This window comes from Dermacentor andersoni, chromosome 1, assembly GCF_023375885.2.
Source record: "Dermacentor andersoni chromosome 1, qqDerAnde1_hic_scaffold, whole genome shotgun sequence".
Classification (NCBI taxonomy): domain Eukaryota; kingdom Metazoa; phylum Arthropoda; class Arachnida; order Ixodida; family Ixodidae; genus Dermacentor; species Dermacentor andersoni.
Window position 1 is genome coordinate 109,960,178 of NC_092814.1, and position 19,200 is coordinate 109,979,377.

The 19,200-nt window shown below is 45.7% G+C and overlaps 1 long non-coding RNA gene across 1 annotated transcript; it reads right to left on the reverse strand.

The window, feature by feature from the left end:
- Positions 1-10,587: 10,587 nt before the first annotated feature.
- LOC126545606 (uncharacterized) lies at positions 10,588-13,993 on the reverse strand. The gene is made up of 3 exons (XR_007602401.2): positions 13,199-13,993; positions 11,074-11,151; positions 10,588-10,698 (listed from the first exon to the last, which is right to left on the reverse strand). It is a non-coding gene; the product is annotated as an uncharacterized lncRNA (long non-coding RNA).
- Positions 13,994-19,200: the final 5,207 nt, after the last annotated feature.

Sequence of the window (19,200 nt, forward strand, 5' to 3'; positions counted from 1 at the left end):
GATTTTCACGAAATGTGAAGAAGAACCGGACTTTCTCCCTCGCATGCTTTGGAGAGATGAGGCTAATTTCTCCAGAAACGCACAAGATAATCTTCACAACGCGCACTACAGGAGTAAAGGAATCCTCACTGGCTGGCACAAACACGACACCAATACCAGTGGTCGTTTAATGTCTGGTGCGGTATTTTTGACGGCAACATCATCGGACCCATCTTTCATCTTTTTTGACAACACACCAACGACGCAACGCTCGTCAACGACATCCTCGACGGCCCCGTGAACGACGTGTGTTACAACGTTCTACTTGCGCACCTTCGGAACATTTTGTTTCAACACGATGGTGCTCCTTCGCATAGTAGTATAGTCAGTCTCGAGCGTGGCTCGACAAGCGACAAGCTTCTTCCTGGACAGTGGATTGGCCGGCACAGACCTGCACTCTGGCCTGCAACGTCGCCGGACATGACACCGCTGGACTTCTTCTTGTGGGGCTACGTGAGAGATTGCGTGTATAGCAGAGAAACTACCACACCAGACGCCCTAAAGGCAAAAATAAGCAGAGTCTGCCACAAGATTCCAACGTCGTTAGTCAAAGCTGCAACAGTACAAGCGTTGAAAAGAAGCAAGTACTGTATTGCTTCAGACGGTGGCCTGTTTTGAGCACGTGCTATATAAGTGGCAGTGGAAAATAAGCGTTCAAAACTGGTGAAACGTGACTGTTTAACGCACCTTCATGATGTCACCCTATCCTTGCATAAAAAAAGCTTGCGACAAAGATAACAGCATCATCATCATCAGCCAGACTACGCCCACTGCAGGACAAAGGCCTCTCCCGTACTTCTCCAACTACCCCGGTCATGTGCTAATTGTGGCCATGTTGTCCCTGCAAACTTCTTAATCTCATCCGCCCGCCTAACTTTCTGCCGCCCCCTGCTACGCTTCCCTTCTCTTGGAATCCAGTCCGTAACCCTTAATGACTATCGGTTATCTTCCCTCCTCATTGCATGCCCTGCCCATGCCCATTTCTTTTTCTTGATTTCAACTAAGATGTCAATAACCCGCGTTTGTTCCCTCACCCAATCTGCTCTTTTCTTATCCCTTAACGTTACACCCATCATTCTTCTTTCCATAGCTCGTTGCGTCGTCCTCAATTTAAGCAGAACACTTTTCGTAAGCGTCCAGGTTTCTGCCCCATACGTGAGTACTGGTAAGACACAGCTGTTATACACGTTTCTCTTGAGGGATAGTGGCAACCTGCTGTTCATGATTTGAGAATGCCTGCCAAACGCACCCCAGCCCATTCTTATTCTTCTGGTTATTTCAATCTCATGATCCGGATCCGTGGTCACTACCTTCCCTAAGTAGATGTATTCCCTTACCACTTCCTCTCTTCCGAGACTGTTAAACATTACTTTAGTTTTCTGCAGATTAATTTTCAGACCCAACCTTCTGCTTTGCCTCTCCAGGTCAGTGAGCATGCATTGCAATTGGTCTCCTGAGTTACTAAGCAAGGCAATATCATCAGCGAATCGCAAGTTGCTAAGGTATTCTCCATCAACTTTTATCCCCTATTCTTCCCACTCCAGGTCTCTGAATACCTCCTGTAAACACGCTGTGAATAGCATTGGAGAGATCGTATCTCCCTGCCTGACGCCCTTCTTTATTGGGATTTTGTTGCTTTCTTTATGGAGGACTACGGTGGCTATGGAGCCCCTATAGATATCTTCCAGTATTTTTACATAGGGCTCGTCTACACCCATGATTCGGTAATGTCTGCATGAATGCTGAGGTTTCGACTGAATCAAACGCGACAAAGATAGAAATAGGTAAAAAACTGCTTTGCTTTGCCTTTTTTCCGCTGTTCAAGAGACAGAAAGAATAAATGGATAAACCAGTTGCACATTTGGATGTTTCTCTGTGGGCAGCTGAGACGCCTTACGTGCGTTTGGTTTCATTTTTTATTGAAATAAACTCCCGAGTTGCTCTTTTCTGTTCTTCCGAGAGCTGCCTTTCTTTTTCTTTTTTTTCGTGCTCTTTTAAGCACTGTTTTTTTTTTTTTTTAACATTGGCTGAATTTCTTTTGCAGCTTTGTTTTATGATACGCGAAAGTTAAAGCTATCCCGAGTGCCTCGTGATCGAGCACAACATTCTTGCATCCGCAGATGCTTATCGCACCATGCCAGTTAGGTCGCGAAGCCTCTCGAGCCATCCTACTTGACGAAGCCTTATACGATGCCGCGATAAACGAATGCAGCCGTATATCTTTCAAAGGTTGCTTGGAGGCGGTTGAGCAGCGGCGCGCGAGCGTGTCTATTTCATATTTCGCGGGCTTTTGTCCTTTCTTGAAAAACAACCAGGCACACTTCAGCACGAAATAAATGCTTGATTAGGAGGTTATTAAAGTCCCCTACAACTTTGTAATTGACATGTTTGCGATTCAAGCAATAATTAAAAAGTTCACTTATTAAAAGCAATTAATTATTACTTCGTGACGAAAGAAATAGTGGCTTTAAGTACACACGACTGCCGCTACTACGCAGTCGGTACGATTTCTCTAGAGCTCTTGGCTTTTGTTTAAATCTTGGTCCAACTTAACTGGCACACCCAGCATATATATATATATATATATATATATGTATATATACACACGCCTCGGGAGCGGGTGGCTTCCGTCAATCAAATCGCTCCTACTGCTACGTGCGTACTCGTCTTGTATCGGCTTACTGGAGTTCATGGGGTCTTAGGAATCTCTACGTGCACCATAAAGCGTACGCGAGCTTTGACCGGCATGCCACGTTCCATGTAGCAAAATTCTGGATCAATATCTGCGAATTCCATATTAAGTGGAACGCGCGCGTCTGCAGCGCACTGCGGCAACAGCGTCCGTGGCCAAAGTGACGAGTCGGAACTGTTCTTGCAATTGAAATAACTTTTTCAGAGGCCTCAGCAGTACAGAAAAAAAGTGAAAAGCGCATTTTCGCCCGCAGTATACAAAGCAGCGACAAAGACAGCTTGCTGAAAAGATAGCCACAACGAACTTTCCGTCCGCGCAAAGAACCTAGTTTCAGATAGTGTACAGATAAAACGCAGCCTAACCACAACATTGTACGTTTGTGCAACTACTTTACGTTATATATATATATATATATATATATATATATATATATACGTTTCGGCATTGCTTCAGTCAATCAAATCGCTTCCATCACTTGCGTACTCCTCTTGTATCGGCTTGGTGGCATTCTTGGGGTGCTTAAAGCTCTGCACGCGCACGTCATCTGCAAAGGCGTTATAAACTATTTTAATTGTGTTACTTTTGTAAAAATACCGAAATTAGTAATAATTTTTAGGCAGCGCTACAAACGCCAAGGTAGCGTTCGGGTGTGTGCGTGTCTGTGCGCACGCGGTTGTAAGCGTCGCAACTTCGTTTTGCGCAGACTTTTGCAACAGTCCACATGGTTACCGCTGCTTTCGTAGTCGCCTTTTTTGTCGTAGTATTTATTGTTTACACTACAAATGAGGTTGTTCTTAAAAAATTATAAAGGTTAGTAGATGAAATATTATTACTAATTAATTAGCGATTCTTCACTGCGGTTATTTTGTGTTTGAAAGGTTTTTATAACTCAATACGATAGTGAAGCTGTGAACGGCTTTCGGACTCAGTTACTTGGTTGCAGTTGTGCGGTGGTTCACGCCTCGCGCTTTTTGATGAAAGTATTTTTCTTATCGGATATCATGACGCACATTTTAGTGAAATGCTTTAAGGACAATAAGTGGGACGTTTATCCGTTGAAGTCGTTGGCTGACCCAGCTACTAGTCTTCGACTGATGTGCGAGCCTGGCTGTTTTGATGAGTTGCGCGGCAGAGGTCATGATGCCTGTTGGAGGAAAGGCACCCGAAACAGTCGCAGCCGAACTTCCGCACATAGGTAAGTAATCTCGTTTTCTTTAGCACGTAGCCCTTTTTTCTATTTTGGCATTGACAAACGTGAGATGTTAAGCACACCGTTCACTTTCTTCAGGCAAACTGCATGCCCCGGAGCAAAAGCCGCCACTTCGTTAAACAATGTTAGGGGAAGAGGCAGCGGCGCCCCACCTGCGTAAAATTGCATTGCTTCATTTGTTCCTGTCTAATAACTTTTCCTTAATTTGTATGAGAGAACACAATTGGAACATAAGGATCAGCTTCTCTGCGCAGGGAAAATTTTGTACAGTGGCCCCGCCATCTTTCATAGGGGCTCACGTGGGCCGTTTAAGCGCTTGTTGTCGCGTTCCGATACGTGAGAGGCGCGCTGCCTTTAAATGTATTTAGGCAGGCATTAAGAGCTTAGGAGAACCGCGACAAATAATTGTGCAGTAGTGCTACGCTTGTACCACACTCGTACCGGAAGGCAGTGTTGCCCTTCAGGCTTACGCATTTCGTAAGTATGGCGGCCGCCGTGGCAATTTGGGGCTCGAGGTCGTGGATACGATCCCTGCAGCAGCCGCCGCATTCCAAAGGAGCGGAATGCAAAAATGCTCGTGCATTGTGCATTGTATGCACGTGAAAAATTTCCAGAAAGTCAAAATTAATACGGAGACCCCCATTACGACCTGCCTCATAATCAGATTGTTGGTTTGGCACGTAGGACATCAGAATTGTTTATTTTTTTTTAATACGTAGTGGCTCATCGTATACCATACGGTTAGTGTGATCACCTTTTGTGCCGTAGCGGTTAAGCGCGCCTTGATTAAGGTTGCGGCTAATGATGCGGCGCACCGCAAAATATATTTCGCTTCTTCGGGATTTGCGGAGAACGGCCAACCGATAAGTCGTAGCTTCCGCGCGGTGACTGTACACGGATACAGAGCGCAAATGAACAGAGGTGTGGTGACGGCGTCGGCAAAGAACACAGTCACCGACGGGCTCGCCTTATGGCCTATCACCGCCAAAACTACGGCAGTAAAGCATCTTTATCTAGCGCGGCGTGTTGCCGTTGAAGGCGTACTGTACACTTAATAGGCGATAACCGAAACACGCCACCGTTCTCTGCTGCCTCTTTGAGCTGGACCGATCCCAATGTTCGGTGCTTGCAGAAGCGCAAGGAGCGCCAATCGGTGCGTTGTCGCTTCAAGCTAAGCGTCGCACTCGAGCACCGTTTGCGCGGCGAAGAACGACGCGTGCATGAAGCTAGCTCACTGCGCAGACGCTACCGCGCAAAACGCGCAAGGGCGTGTACGCGACGTTCTGCACACAAATCGCGCGGGATGATCGGAGCCACGCCGGAGCGGCTACTAATGCTATCTTCGGCTGGTCTTTCTGAGCACTCTGGAGCGCTCTCGCGAGCGGCGTTGTCTTCGACTGGTTGAAAGAGGGTGCGTGCCCTGCGTTCGGCTGGTTCTTCTCGATTGCTCTCCTCTATCTTGGAGCGCTCTGAGGCGCTCCGAGCCCTGTCGTCGGAGCAGTCATCGAGATTGAAACGTCATCGCAGCGCCGCGTCGCTGCTGTTGGCGACGGCCCACCGTAACCTTGGCAACCTAGGCCACTGCATGCTGGCGACTCGACGAACGTTCGTCCCGCCGGCACGTCCGCCGGTTTTTCGGGCAGCGCCGGGAGCTTTGGATAGGCGAAACATCGGACGTTGGCAGTAGTCACGTTGTTTCACATCAGCAATTTCCTCCTCCGAGAGCGAGTAGCACGTTCGCCTTTCGCGCTTGTCTCCTACCTTTGAGCTCGGGAAACGACCGATCTACCCGACTCTGCTTCGGGGCATACAGGCGACCAGTCGAAGATACCATAAGCTTCACAGAAGCGGTACAGGTTCTCACTCGTACAGGCACGCTTACGCTCGCATCGCTCTCGGCGTATCTTTAGGTCAGTCCTGCTGCTGGACTTCTACCCAAACATTCGATATCTGCTTGGTATCGACTATGCACTGTCGCGTGGTCTTTGGTTCTGTTAGAGAGCCGGGAATATTTTTCCCCCGCTGTGAAACATCGCTTGTGTGTCTTAGGTAACATTTACCGTAGCAACCCATCTCTTCCTTTTCTCAACGGCACTCGTAAAGAGTAGCAAAATATTACTTGCCAGTATAGTGTGTGCTTCTATTTCGCGCGTAGTTATGTGAATTGTGTGGCAGATTCTTTATCTGCGTAATCTTATTTTCTGTCCGCATTCCCTTCTCGCATGTTACGCATGCAGCAAATGCGCAGGTGCTAAAGTGTTCTACGCCAAAAGCACCTTGGCGTCATGCAAGAGACACCCGTTGATATGTGGCTGATTCACTAGCAAGCTCGCATCTCTGTTGCCACTCTGCATCAAGTGGGATTTTCAACTATTTTTTGTGCTGCTCTGTGGTGTACTAGCTGCCGCATGTACGCTGTGAAGGCTTACTTTCGATTTGCTCTGGCGTTTAGTAGTAAAGGATGGGCTACCTTTTGAGGGGAGGCATTTACTTTTGTTTGTGAGAATGTTTACCAGCCTAACCAAGTGATACGTGCGTACTGTAAACAGCAGCACGAACAGTGGCGGACGACGGACGACGAAATAGGTAGGAGCGAACACGAGCGCAGGCTCAACTAAAAGTTTATTTTTGAAGACAGAGGTATTAAAGACACTGGTCAACTTGACAAAGATAAGAAGCCGTGCATGCGTGGCAGAAACAGCCACGTGCGACAAGAAAAAAATATGAAAAAGCCATGTCATGTAGAATAAACGTGCGTGAAAACCGAGAACTTTCGGACAAATCTTTCGAAAAAGCGAAAGATTTGTCCGATAAGTGATACTACCCAACGAGAAATACTCTTTTGAGAACTGCAAATCTTTCCCACTAAGGGCAACAGATAACTTCGTTATGCATTTGTTTCTTTTGTGATCAATAAATATTGCTTCTGGAACTCCCCTGGTGTTGCGGTATAGGGCAGAAAGAACGATAGTTTCATCACAAAGACCATAACACAAGAGGAATTATGGAAGCATTATTTATTGATCGCGAAGAAAAATGCATAAGCAAGATTTCTGTGACCCTTAGTGGGAAAGAGTAGCTGCAGTATTTCTCGTTAATATCGCGTACAGGACAAACCTTTCAGTTTTCATGTGTTTTTTGCTAGTTTTTGACGCACATGTTTATTCTACAGGACATCTCTTTCGGTCCTTTTTTGTTGTGCCGGGCTGTTTCTGATGCGCATCTATTGCTTTTTTTTTGTGAAGTTGGCCAGTGTGTTTAAAATCTTTGTCTTCACGATAAACTTCTAGTTGAGTCAGCGTTCATGTGTGTTCCTACCTTAATTCATCCTTCTCCCCTCTGTTTGGGTGGTTGTCAAATATATATGTACACCGAATTGCCGAAGTGTCCATAGAATTGATACATGAAATTATTTGCGTCGTTTATTTCTGGAAGAACGCTATAGGGTCTTCTCTTTGTTTTTAGCACTTATGTACATTTTTCTAGTTCAACTTCAAGGAGTCCCCTGAGGAAGCGAATAAGAGTGATGGTAACTTGATTTGTGTGTAAGATTTATGAATTTCATCCATTCAAGGCATGATATGTTACATGCCTGTTTGTAGGTATGCAAGCATTCGTAGTTTTACTTGTCTTACTTGTTTTGCTAAGCTCTACTTGTCGGTTCTCATGACGCTGCTTTGTAGTGGGCTGCATTCTCCAGGCGCAGGAACCTTTTTATGCCGTAAGTGCATGTGTTCTTTTGTATGTATTGGAGAAAAAAATTGCCGTGAGCTTAAATATACATGTGTATCACTTTCCTTGTAATTTTTTTCAACATGGGTACTGCATCTCCCTCCGTCTTTGTAACAGCTTTGTCCCAATTTTATGCAACCTTTATGTATTTTATGCAATAATATTCTTGTAGCATTTTTATAACATTTTACCTGCGCAATTGAGATAATTGGTGTTTCGTATATGCAGTCATTTGCGTTTTTCGCTGCCTCACCAATCTGGCTGTCCAGTCACTGGAACCTTTTCTCATCCTTTATGACTATTTCTGGGGTACTTGATGCGGCAAACGCAGGGAACCATTTATTTGGCTTTTTGTAATTGTATTAGCTGTGTGTTACTACCAATTTTCTGTGCTAAATAATTATTTGTTCTCTTATCGTTCAAGGTATTAGCATTGCCTTATTTCTTTATTGACAGAGGTACCACTTAGTTTCTGGGTATAGTGGAAAAGGCCCGAAAAAGTGCTCTCATTAGCTTTGTGCAAGTCCAGAAAAATTAATTGAAAATGAGCTCGCTAAATTGAGGAAATGCCACCAACAAACTCTTCTGTACCCCAAATTAGCATACTTAATTAAATGGTGTACTGTTTGTGATTGACTTGTGCCAGGGAGATAGGCTGCATTCAGTACACAAAAGCTTTACAAGTTTATTTCTGAAGAAAGCAAACCTGGCTCATCAGAAACACTATTCAGGTGTTCACCATGCCCGACAACTTTCTAAATGATGTCTCGTCAGTTAATAGCTAAGTTGAGTGATGTTATTTTATAAAATTGGGCACCATGCCCGACAACTTTCTAAATGATGTCTCGTCAGTTAATAGCTAAGTTGAGTGATGTTATTTTATAAAATTGGGCAAATGAAAATATATACATCTCGAAGACAAAGACCTCAGACAAGTCTACTTTTTTACTTCATTAAATTTTAATTGTGGTGAAAGACGTGTGCCAAAGCTTGTATATATTTACGTGAAGTCATTTGTTTCCAGTCTATTTCTTATATTGCCTTCTCACAGGCAGCTGTAACTCTTCCTGTGATGTGTTGGTGTGCGAAACATTTTAATGTAACGTATTCAGATCTATTTTGTGTATTCACACGTGTAAGCAGCTTCAAGAGTTCATGTGTTCAGAGTTGGTTGTTACAAGGGTATGCTTAAGCCCTGCCTTTTGAGTCACTTTGCCTTCTAGTCACAAACTTAAGTCACAAGTGAAGACCACAATGGTTGTTTTGATCGAATTCAAATGTACAGGTTTTTTTTTTTCAGATGTATTTACACTGCTAAGAGTGCTGTAGGTACTAGCCTATGTCTCCAGGTTCCATGTAGTGGTGCCTTATGTACTGTAATGTTTCATGTGCACGCATCTTTAGTGTAAGTAAAGGCACTTCATATTAGTCACTCCTTTGCTTTTGTTTGTATTAGGGAACGTTATGAGCAGGCACCGGGGCATGCAAGTGTTAATAGCAAAGCAATTTCAATATATGAATAAAGATCCACTAGCCCAACAAAATGTCAATCATATTTCCATGGCGAGTTCTGAAATCTCAATGCCATCTCAACTGGGCCACAATGTACTTTTCAGTGCTGTGGCAATAATAACTCAACACAGGTCAACAGAACTACCACAACGTCAGTTCAATGCAGCATCAATGGTAACCCAACAACTATTCAACAAAACTAACACAACGAGCTGCCCAAGCACAATGGACTTCCAATGGTAACTTTAAAATTATGCAACAATGAGACCCCCAATGGTGTTTCAATTAAATTTCAGTGGCCAATATTCAGAAACCCTCAAGCTCTCCATGATTCCTCAATACAAAACTCAAGATTGACCAATGATATTTCAATGCCTTCTCAAACTCTCCATGATTCCTCAATACAAAACTCAAGATTGACCAATGATATTTCAATGCCTTCTCAATAATTTTTGCAAGGGTAAAGTATAACCCCCATGCAGGCGATCTCGCGCGCGACAAGTGACGCGATGGAGGTGGCTGTCGCGTTATCGTTGCCTACAAGTCGTACCCCATGCGAGCGATGACTTCGAGCGACGTCTCCCCAGTGTTGCCGGTATGAGGGCAGCAATATATAGGCGCCCAAACTAGCGTGACGCGTGCTTTATTAACTTAAGTTGACGTGTTTTACTGTAAAAAGCAGCATAAACTATTTCTGAAGGTCTTCCAGTACGTTCTTATCCATGCACTATAAAAATTCAATTGTTTGCTCGTTCCGTGGTACAAACGGTAGTACTTTAGTGATGTACATCCAGTTCCGGTTTCGCACTATTGGCTAGTCGCTCATAGCACTTCCGGGCAACGAGCGACGAATTCTAGATTTGCAGAACCGAGCGATCGCGCGACAAGACCGAGCGATCTGTTCAAGCTTCGGCCCGATCCGTCGCTCGTCGCTGTCCCGCACAAGATCGCGCTCATGGGGTTTAGCCTTGAAGCGTATGCCACCGTTGAACGGCCTGCCACGTTCCGTGCAGCCGAATTCTGGATCAAGATCTGCGAATTCCATGTTAAGTGGAGCGCGCGCGTCTGAAGTACACAGCAGCAACTGCGTCCGTGGGCAAAGTGACGAGCCGCAACTGTTCTTGCAATTAAAATAACTTTTTCGGAGGCCTCAGCAGTACAGAAAAAGAAAGAGATAACCGAATTTTCAGCCGCAGTATTCGAAGCAGCGACATAGACAGCTTGATCTAGTGTCAGGTAGTGTACAAATATAAAGCAGCATCCCCGAAAATTTTACGGTTACGTTGGTTTACGGTATATATATATATATATATATATATATATATATATATATATACACGCCTCGGCATCAGGTTGCTTCCGCCAATCAAATCGCTCTTGTCACGTGCAAACTCGCCTTGTATCGGCTTGGTGGCGTTCTTGGGGTGGTTGGGACTCTCCAGGCGTCCTGTGTGGGGTGCGGGATCATTGAGTGGCCTGCCACAATCCATGCAGCAGAATTCTGGATTCCATACTGCGAATTCCATGTTAAGTGGAACGCGTGCGTCTGAAGTGCACTGCGGCAACTACGTACGTGGGCAAACTGTTCTTGCAGTTAAATTACTTTATCGGAGGCCTCAGGAGCACAGAAAGAAAAAGAGAAAACCGGATTTTCGCCCCAGCATACAAAGCAGCGAAAAACAGTTTGCTGAAAGGCAAGCTACAACGAAATTTCGGACCGCGCAAAAATCGTTTAAGATAGTGTATAGGTATAAAGCAGCCTCCCCACAAAATTACATTTATGTTATATATACACGCCTCGGCATCAGGCCGCTTCCGTCAAGCAAATCGCTCCTGCCACGTGCGTACTCGCCTTGTATTGGCTTGGTGGCATTCTTGGGGTGCTTACCAGTATCCGGGCGTCCGATGTAGAATGCGGAACCGAACTGCTCGCGACATCTCGGGCAGCAGAACACTGTATCCATATCTGCGAATACCATATTAAGTGTCTGCAGTGCACTGCGGCAACTACGTCCGTGGGCAAAGTGATGAGCCGCAACTGTTCTTGCAATTACTTTTTGGGAGGCCTCGCAGTACAGAAAGAGAAAACCGCATTTTCGTTACATACAAAGCAGCGACAAAGACAGCTTGCTGAAAGGTCAGCTACAACGAAATTTGGGACTGCGCAAGAAACCTAGTTTCAGACTGTGTACAGATACAAAGACGCCTCCTCACAAAATTTTACGTTTACTATAATATATATATATATATATATATATATATATATATATATATATATATATATATATATATATATATATATATATATAGAGAGAGAGAGAGAGGAAGGACTCGAATTGCGATATGTGCCACAAGCGAACTTCAAAAATGCTTGGCAGTCCTCGCAAGGACCTCCAGTATATATATATATATATATATATATATATATATATATATATATATATATATATATATATATATATGCGTGTGTGTGTAATCGTGTTATCACAAGCCGACAAAATGACACCAAGGAAAACATCGGGGAAATTACTTGTGGTTGCTAATTGAATTATACAAACGATAAATAAATGGAAATGAAAGTGGATGAAAAAACAACTTACCGCAGATGGGGAACGATCCCATGACTTCGCATTACGCGTGCGATGCTCTACCAATTGAGCTACCGCGGAGCCATTTTCCCATCCATTTTCTTGGGTATTTATGTTTTACTACTAGAACTAACCCTGGGAGTGCTGGGAGTGTTAGCCAGCGCCACCACTCAACGGAACTGATAAATCATTTCCATTGGTTTATAATTTGTTTAGTTCATTTAATATCCTGAAGTAATTTCGCCTGTGTTTTCCATAGTGTCATTGTTTGTTGGCTTGTTATGATACGATTAATAAAAATTGGGCCCCTCGATTAATCCCCATTCTTCTCGTTTATTATACATACCGGAGGTCCTTGTGAGGACTGCTGAACATTTTTGTTAGGTTCGCCTGCGGCACATATCGCAATTCTAGTCCTTGAGCTGGATTAATCGAAGAGGCGGACACTCACAGGAAACAGAAATGCATAATCGACTAACCAAGTTTCACTAAGTATTCAACTAATTACGATATTCATCCGGTGAGATTGCAAGCCATACTACTGGTACGAATTCTGAGGATGACACCAGTTTAGGGATAGGCGTCGTGAAATGTGCGGCAAAAATGCACTGTTGTTCCTCTTGTTTTTTTTCCACAAAAATACCATTTCATGCATTGAAGCACCAAAATAACTTGAATGTCAATATAGTATTTCGTCGCACACTTTGGTGAAGAATATCTCGAAACTGGTGTCGTCACCCTTAAAAGAATGGTAAAAGGCTTATCATGGACACAAACATTACATGGCGACTGGCCAAAGTACAAGAGCAGAGCAAGAGAAACAGGCCGCTTCCACAACGGAGGAGTCGACTGGCGCGCTGGCTCGGCACGAGGATCTGCCGGCTCGCACGGTACTCGCGAGACAAGCGAGGTGAGGGAGGAGCGCCCTCACAGAGCTCCTCTGGTGTGACGTCAGCTGGATTACTTGGAAGGGGCGGACAAATCGGGCCAGATCGCAGGGTGATCTTAGCTAATTAACACAATTTCATTAATTAGCTTCGTAATTATTCATTTTAGAGCACATGTCACAAATGCAGAATTGAAGCAACGCAGTAATGAAGTAATATGTATACTGGCATTCTGTGCTTGGCACCAGTTTCGAGAAATGCATCTTCAATATCTATGGCGAAACGCACTGACGTTCCAGTTGATACTCACGAACACTGTGGGAAATGGAGGACTGATAAGTGCAAATTAGAACAGTTCTGTCCAGAGGGCGCTAAACGAAACGGCCGAACGCGAGAGCGGAAGACAAAGAACAGCGTGATGCAGAAACATATCGCTCCACTTCCCCACGGGTTTTGAAGATGTACATTTTGAAACTGCTCGAAAACAGAATGCCGTCGCGAGCGAGCTACTGTTGAGGAGGATAAGACAGTCACTGACCTTGTGATGATAGGTCCAGAGGACGAGGGAAAATGTTTTCCAAATCTTAGGAGGCGTGCTTCGATGTCCACTTGGCTATCAATGGTGATGCGCGCCGTGCGCCTCTGATTATTTGGGCCGGAGAAGATTCCGTGGCTGAAAAGATTCCGCTGCCTACGATGAGCTGGCACTTCTAGAACGCGACCAAAATGGCTGTGGTTCTACGCAACAAGAACGCGCACCACGTGCCACGATGACGATGGCGATTTCCATAAAAATGACATAAACCCTCTGTGTGGGATAGGAAAATAATCGGGTGGTATTACGAGAACAAAAAAAAAGAAAATACAAAAGAAACCTATAATTATAAATTAAATAAACTAATGCATATGACGTAGTAGTTCTGCGGAAACCCGCAAGGAGGAGAGAAGTAATTAATAAAGGGAAAATCAGACATCCACCCATTCGTAGCAATTGCTACAAAGGAAACCCATACGGGTTCCTCGAAAGAAAAGCCTCAGAGTTGAAGAAAAATTTGTCCTGTTCCGGGACCAGGACGGTATGGGTTTCCTTTGTAGCAATTGCTAAGAACGGGTGGATGTCTGATTTTCCCTTTATTAACTAATGCATAATACCGTTGTCAGTCTTGCAAAAAGATCAATAAGAAGAAATAAAGATTTCGCAGAAACTATCATCACCCACGCCTTTAATTGAGACTTCATCATCATCATCCCCCACTGTGCGTATGGGCGCCAAAATCATTCAGGATAACAACAATAACAACGACTATGGAGGGATGATTGTTCAAGGCAAGCGATAGGCTTCGTTGTGTAAAACTCCTGAGGTGTCCAGTTGTGCTTGACGCGAGCGTCTGCTTAACGACAACGACAAGACAATGGCGGCAATGAAAGAATCAAGACGATGGTTCGACAATGACAGTGTAACGACGACGACGGTGCAACAACGGCAGCCCGACGAAAACGGCATGAGGACAACGAAATGGCGAGAGCGAGACGACGACGACAATTCGACGACGGCGACATAACGAAGACAGCATGACAACGAAATAACAAAAGCGTGATGATGACGGTGTGGCTAAGGTAGCATGAAGAAGACGACATGATATAGCAATAAAATGACAACAGCAAGGCATCCACTACGGCGCGACGATGACAGCGTGACGACCGCAGCACGGCGAATATGGCATGAAGACAACGAAATGGCGAGCGTGCATGGCGTGACGACGGCGTGACGACGCGAGAATGGCGACAATTGTGTGACGGCGGCAGCATGACAAGGAAATGACGACAGCAGTGCGATGACGACGATATGACGACGACAGCATGACGAAGGTGCACGACGACAACGGAATGACGACAGCGTGATGAAGACAGCTGCGCGAGAACAATGATGTGAGACGATGAAAGGAAGGCGAGGCAAATGACGACAGCAGATGACGAAGACGGCATGACGATAACGTAATGACGGCAGTGTGATGACGCTGGAATGACGGAGACTGAAATATCGGCGCGACGACGGTGTGAAGACGGCAGGGCGATGAAGCCGGTGACGACGATATAATGGCGGCGATGGAAATGACGCAGAACAATTAAGACGGCGTGACGCCAACGGAACAACGACGACAGCGGCGCGATGACGACGGTTTGACGACAACGAGCAGGCGGCAAGAAACCATGACGAAGACAGCACGATGACAACGGAATCCCGACAACTTAACGAACGCGGAATGGCAACGACAGAAATGACGACAGCGCGATGACGGTTTTATGACCACGATGGCATGACGACATCGGAATGAGAAAAGAGTGACGATCGCGTGACAGCGACGGAATGACTACGACGCAAATGACTGCACGATGACTACAGGCTGACGACAGACAACTGAATGACAAATATGTGACAATGATGATATTGTTACGATGGTGGAATGGCGACGACGTAAATGACCAATGTACGACGGCAATGGCAGCAAGATGAAGACGGCATGACAACTACGGTATGGCGACACTGTGAAAACGATAGCGGCGCAAGGATGACGGTGTGACGACGTTGGAAGAGAAACGAGGGAGATGACGTCAGCATGACGAAGGTAGCATGATGTCAAACGTAGTGACGGCAGTGTGACGAAGATAGTGTGACGACGATGGAATGACAACGAAAATCGCGGTGTGATGACAGCAGTGTGACAAAGACGGTGTGACGACGATGGCACGTAGAAGATGGCATACGACAGGGGAATGACGATAGCTTCAAAAGACGCCTGTGGCGCGACGACGACGGTGTAACGATGAAGGAATGACTACAGTGGATAATGACAGTGCGCGATAACAAGCACCACCATGAAAACAGCATGACGACTGACAACAGAAGGACAATGGCGCGGTGACAATGGTTTGATGACTATGGAAAGAGGACTACGGGAATGAAGACGGCATGATGGCAAAGGAATGACGACAGTGTGACGACAAGGACCGTGTGGCAATAGAACAGCGACGACGTAAATGGCGATGGCGTGACAATGACGGTAGCAGGAAGAAGGCAAAATGACAACGGAATGGTGACAGCTTGACGATCTTGTGACAACGATGGAATGACGACGACTGTGTGACGACGGACACGAGAACAGAATAACGGCAGAGTCGCACCGGCGAGAAGACGGCGGTGGTACGGCGAGGACAAAAATGGTAACGCGACAAGGACGGTGTGATTACTGCAACATCGCGTAGACTGCACGAAGACAGCGTGACGACGACGGTATGACACGATCGCTACCTGAAAGAGGCTTCGGGATAGCATTCCCACAAGGTAGTGATTGTCATATACCATCCCTGTTAATGACCAGGTCATCGCTTGATGCAAACCTCATCACTTCTTGGACTTAATGACCAATCGCGACCTTTCCCGGAGTCGCCACTGCGCATACTTGAATATGATGTTGCCTTCCATGACCTCTCTGCTGAAATTCCTATAGCGGCACGATATGAAATACACCAATGCACACTATGCTGTTAACTGTACAAAGCGCTCTTTTCTGGGATTCTTACGACACAGTGTGCCTTTATTCAAAAAAAAAAACGTGTGAATCTAACTTAGGTCTACTTTGGTGCGCACCAAAAGCTGCGACGATTACAGTGCCAGGGACTGTCTTATCACGACGCATATCACCTTAGACTCTTTAAGAACACACATTCGACACCATCCAAGTATGTGAAACCGTCCTTTGGCTTCCTTGCCAGCGCAGCAATGACATGCACTATTTTGGCATTCACCCCGATTATCTTCTGAACTATTCGCGCGAGGCAAGACAAAACCGGTTAAATTAATAACAATCATGTTCGTAATGTTCTGCCTGACGACATCTACAGAGCCAACTACTGTCTTTACTGCGATTTATTATGTCAGACGGACCATCGAGAAAATGGGCCTCTTTTGTGATACCAAACCAGACCTTCGGAGCCCGCTGTCGAGCCAATATACGTCACGGAACCTACGACCAGTTATAGTGTCCAGACCCGGGAACTTCACCATTGTGCTGTCAAAAAGGGCCACAACATCGTTTTTCAGTGGATGCCGATTTGACAACGACTTCGCTTGTGGCGCTGCACTGTCCATCCGATTTGTTCGGATATCTCTGTCTAGAACGGACGCTGCAAGAAAACTAGAATCACTGGCTCGTAACCGCACTCGAGATTATTGGAACTCCATAAGCCTCTCGAACTGTCAGCTGCGAATTATTGACCCTTCCCTGAAGCTCTAGCTACAAGGCCCTTCCGCTGCGATGCAATGCTGAATGAATTAAAAATCTCTCTTGATTTTTTTTTTCTTTTTTTTTTAAGAAACGGGATAGCTCTTCGGTCTAAAAGGATCGGGGTTCGGGGAAGGGGATCGCATGCGACAATGGATGCCCGCCTCACCTGCAAACTCTCCGGGAAGAGCAGCCTGTCCAGAGCTTGACTCGTTTTCAGGAGTGATACAGTCTTTAAAGAAGGTGATACCTGGTCGCAGGTATTTCTGCCGGAGATGCTGAACAGCCCCATAGCATGTTTCTGGCGGTAGGATGGGTGACCGTTGTGCCCGTGGAGCATGCTGATTCGGTGACTTGTGCTTCTTGTGTGCTTTCGTCGCCACTGTAATTATTGTGTCGCCTTGTAGCTAGGTGTGGCATCCACAACGACCTATTCATTCATCATTGAGATGGGTTATGCGCTTTGCGACAAACGCGGGTGTGAGGAGGCTATAGAATATCTCTGTATTTGTTCCCGCTACGATGACCAGCGGCTTATTATACGTCGTGTTGCGGCTTTAGGTGGCGTTAGGGAAATAAATCCACCAGGCCCATCGACGGCTACGTCAGGTTGTAAGAATGAAGGAAAACGGGTTTATCGGCTTAGTTACACGGCTCAAGTTACGGAAGCCTACTCCATAAAGCAGCAAGTTAAACGTCTGAGTTCACATCGGAACCCTCTGCCCCACTGCTCGAAAAGACTCCGCTTTTAATACCGTCGTCTTCTCTAGGCGAGTCGACTAGAAAATCTGAAGACTGTCCAGCAGCAAATCACAATCGTCGAATCCGTTGCGATACCACGCTCATGCTCGCAACAATCCGCAGTAACCCTGCCTTCAAAGCCTGATGGTATGGAATAAGCGGCAGGACAGCTACTTACGAGGGGGGGGGTATTCCAATGTCGCCGTCGTTGTTCTGTAGCATTGGATGGGGCCCTCCCTTTCATCCTTACTTGATGCTGTCAGGTAATGGTGGGGTTGGTGGCCTTTTGTGGACCCATCTATAGTCGGTGTCCACGCTGCGTTGACCTCTGGATAGGCGCTGATGGCTGAGTGGTGGTTTGTCTGGTGGCAAACGTCTAATTAAATGCGAATCCCAGGTCGCCTTCGTTGTTCGGTAGCATTGGATGCCCCCCACCCTCCTTCATCCTTAGTTCAGGCTGTCAGGTAATGGTGAGGTGGTGGCCTTTTGCGGTGTTGAGACGTAACAGTCGAACCACATTATATCCCCTGGATTCAAAATAATACTCGGTGACAAAAGTAGTCGGTGTGTGACCACGTACGTCGCAACCCCAGAAAGGGATAAATGCATTAATGTATTTATTTATTTATTTACATACCTACTTCGCCCATTGGACATTACAGTAGGGAGGACAGATAATCAATATATAATACAAGATTGCACACTCTTAAAAGGGTTAAACACTTCAGACCATGGGTACAATACTAATCACACATGTGTTACATTCTGAGGGAGCGCATGAGACAGCACTAAGAACAAGTTTCGCCCAGGTAACAAGATACAATCATTAACACAGCACGCTGGCTAACATTGCAAAACATAAACATCAAAGAAAGTTTCAAATGGCGAGTGCATTTTTATCTACAAACATATGCTTGGAGAGCAGTGGGGAATGTAGCATCAGAAGCAACTTCAATTAGTTCAGGAGGCAGCAGGTTCCATTCGTGTATTGTACGGGGAAAAAAGGAGTTTTGGTATGTTGTTGTGCACGCGTATATTTCATTTATCTTAAGTAAGTTGTCGATGTAGTTCCTGAAGGCAGCTCCCGCCGCGAGAAGGTTCCGTGTGGGTGCTGCAATGATGCCAGCTGCAACTAGAATTACTATATATGCTACCAAAGGTAGCAGAGTTGCGCGTATGTTTTATCAACGGCGCTCGCGTCTCCATTGGCCATCACGTGGGTACCAAGCAACTGTGCACTGCGGAGAAGCTGGCGCGCGGGCCACTTTTTTGTATTTCCCGACGCCACCGCTGCAGCGAACTGGATTGACATTAGTTAACGCCAGTCAAGTTCAAAGCGAATACGGGTCTTTGTTGCGTTCGTTGTTAAAGTATAAACCCCATGCAAGTGATCTTGCGCGCACAGCGACATACGATGCCATGAAGGTGGCTGTCGCGTTCGCTCGTCTCCTACAAGTCGTACCACGCGCGCGAGCGACGACATTGAGCGACGTCTCCCCGGTGTTGCCGGTAGAAG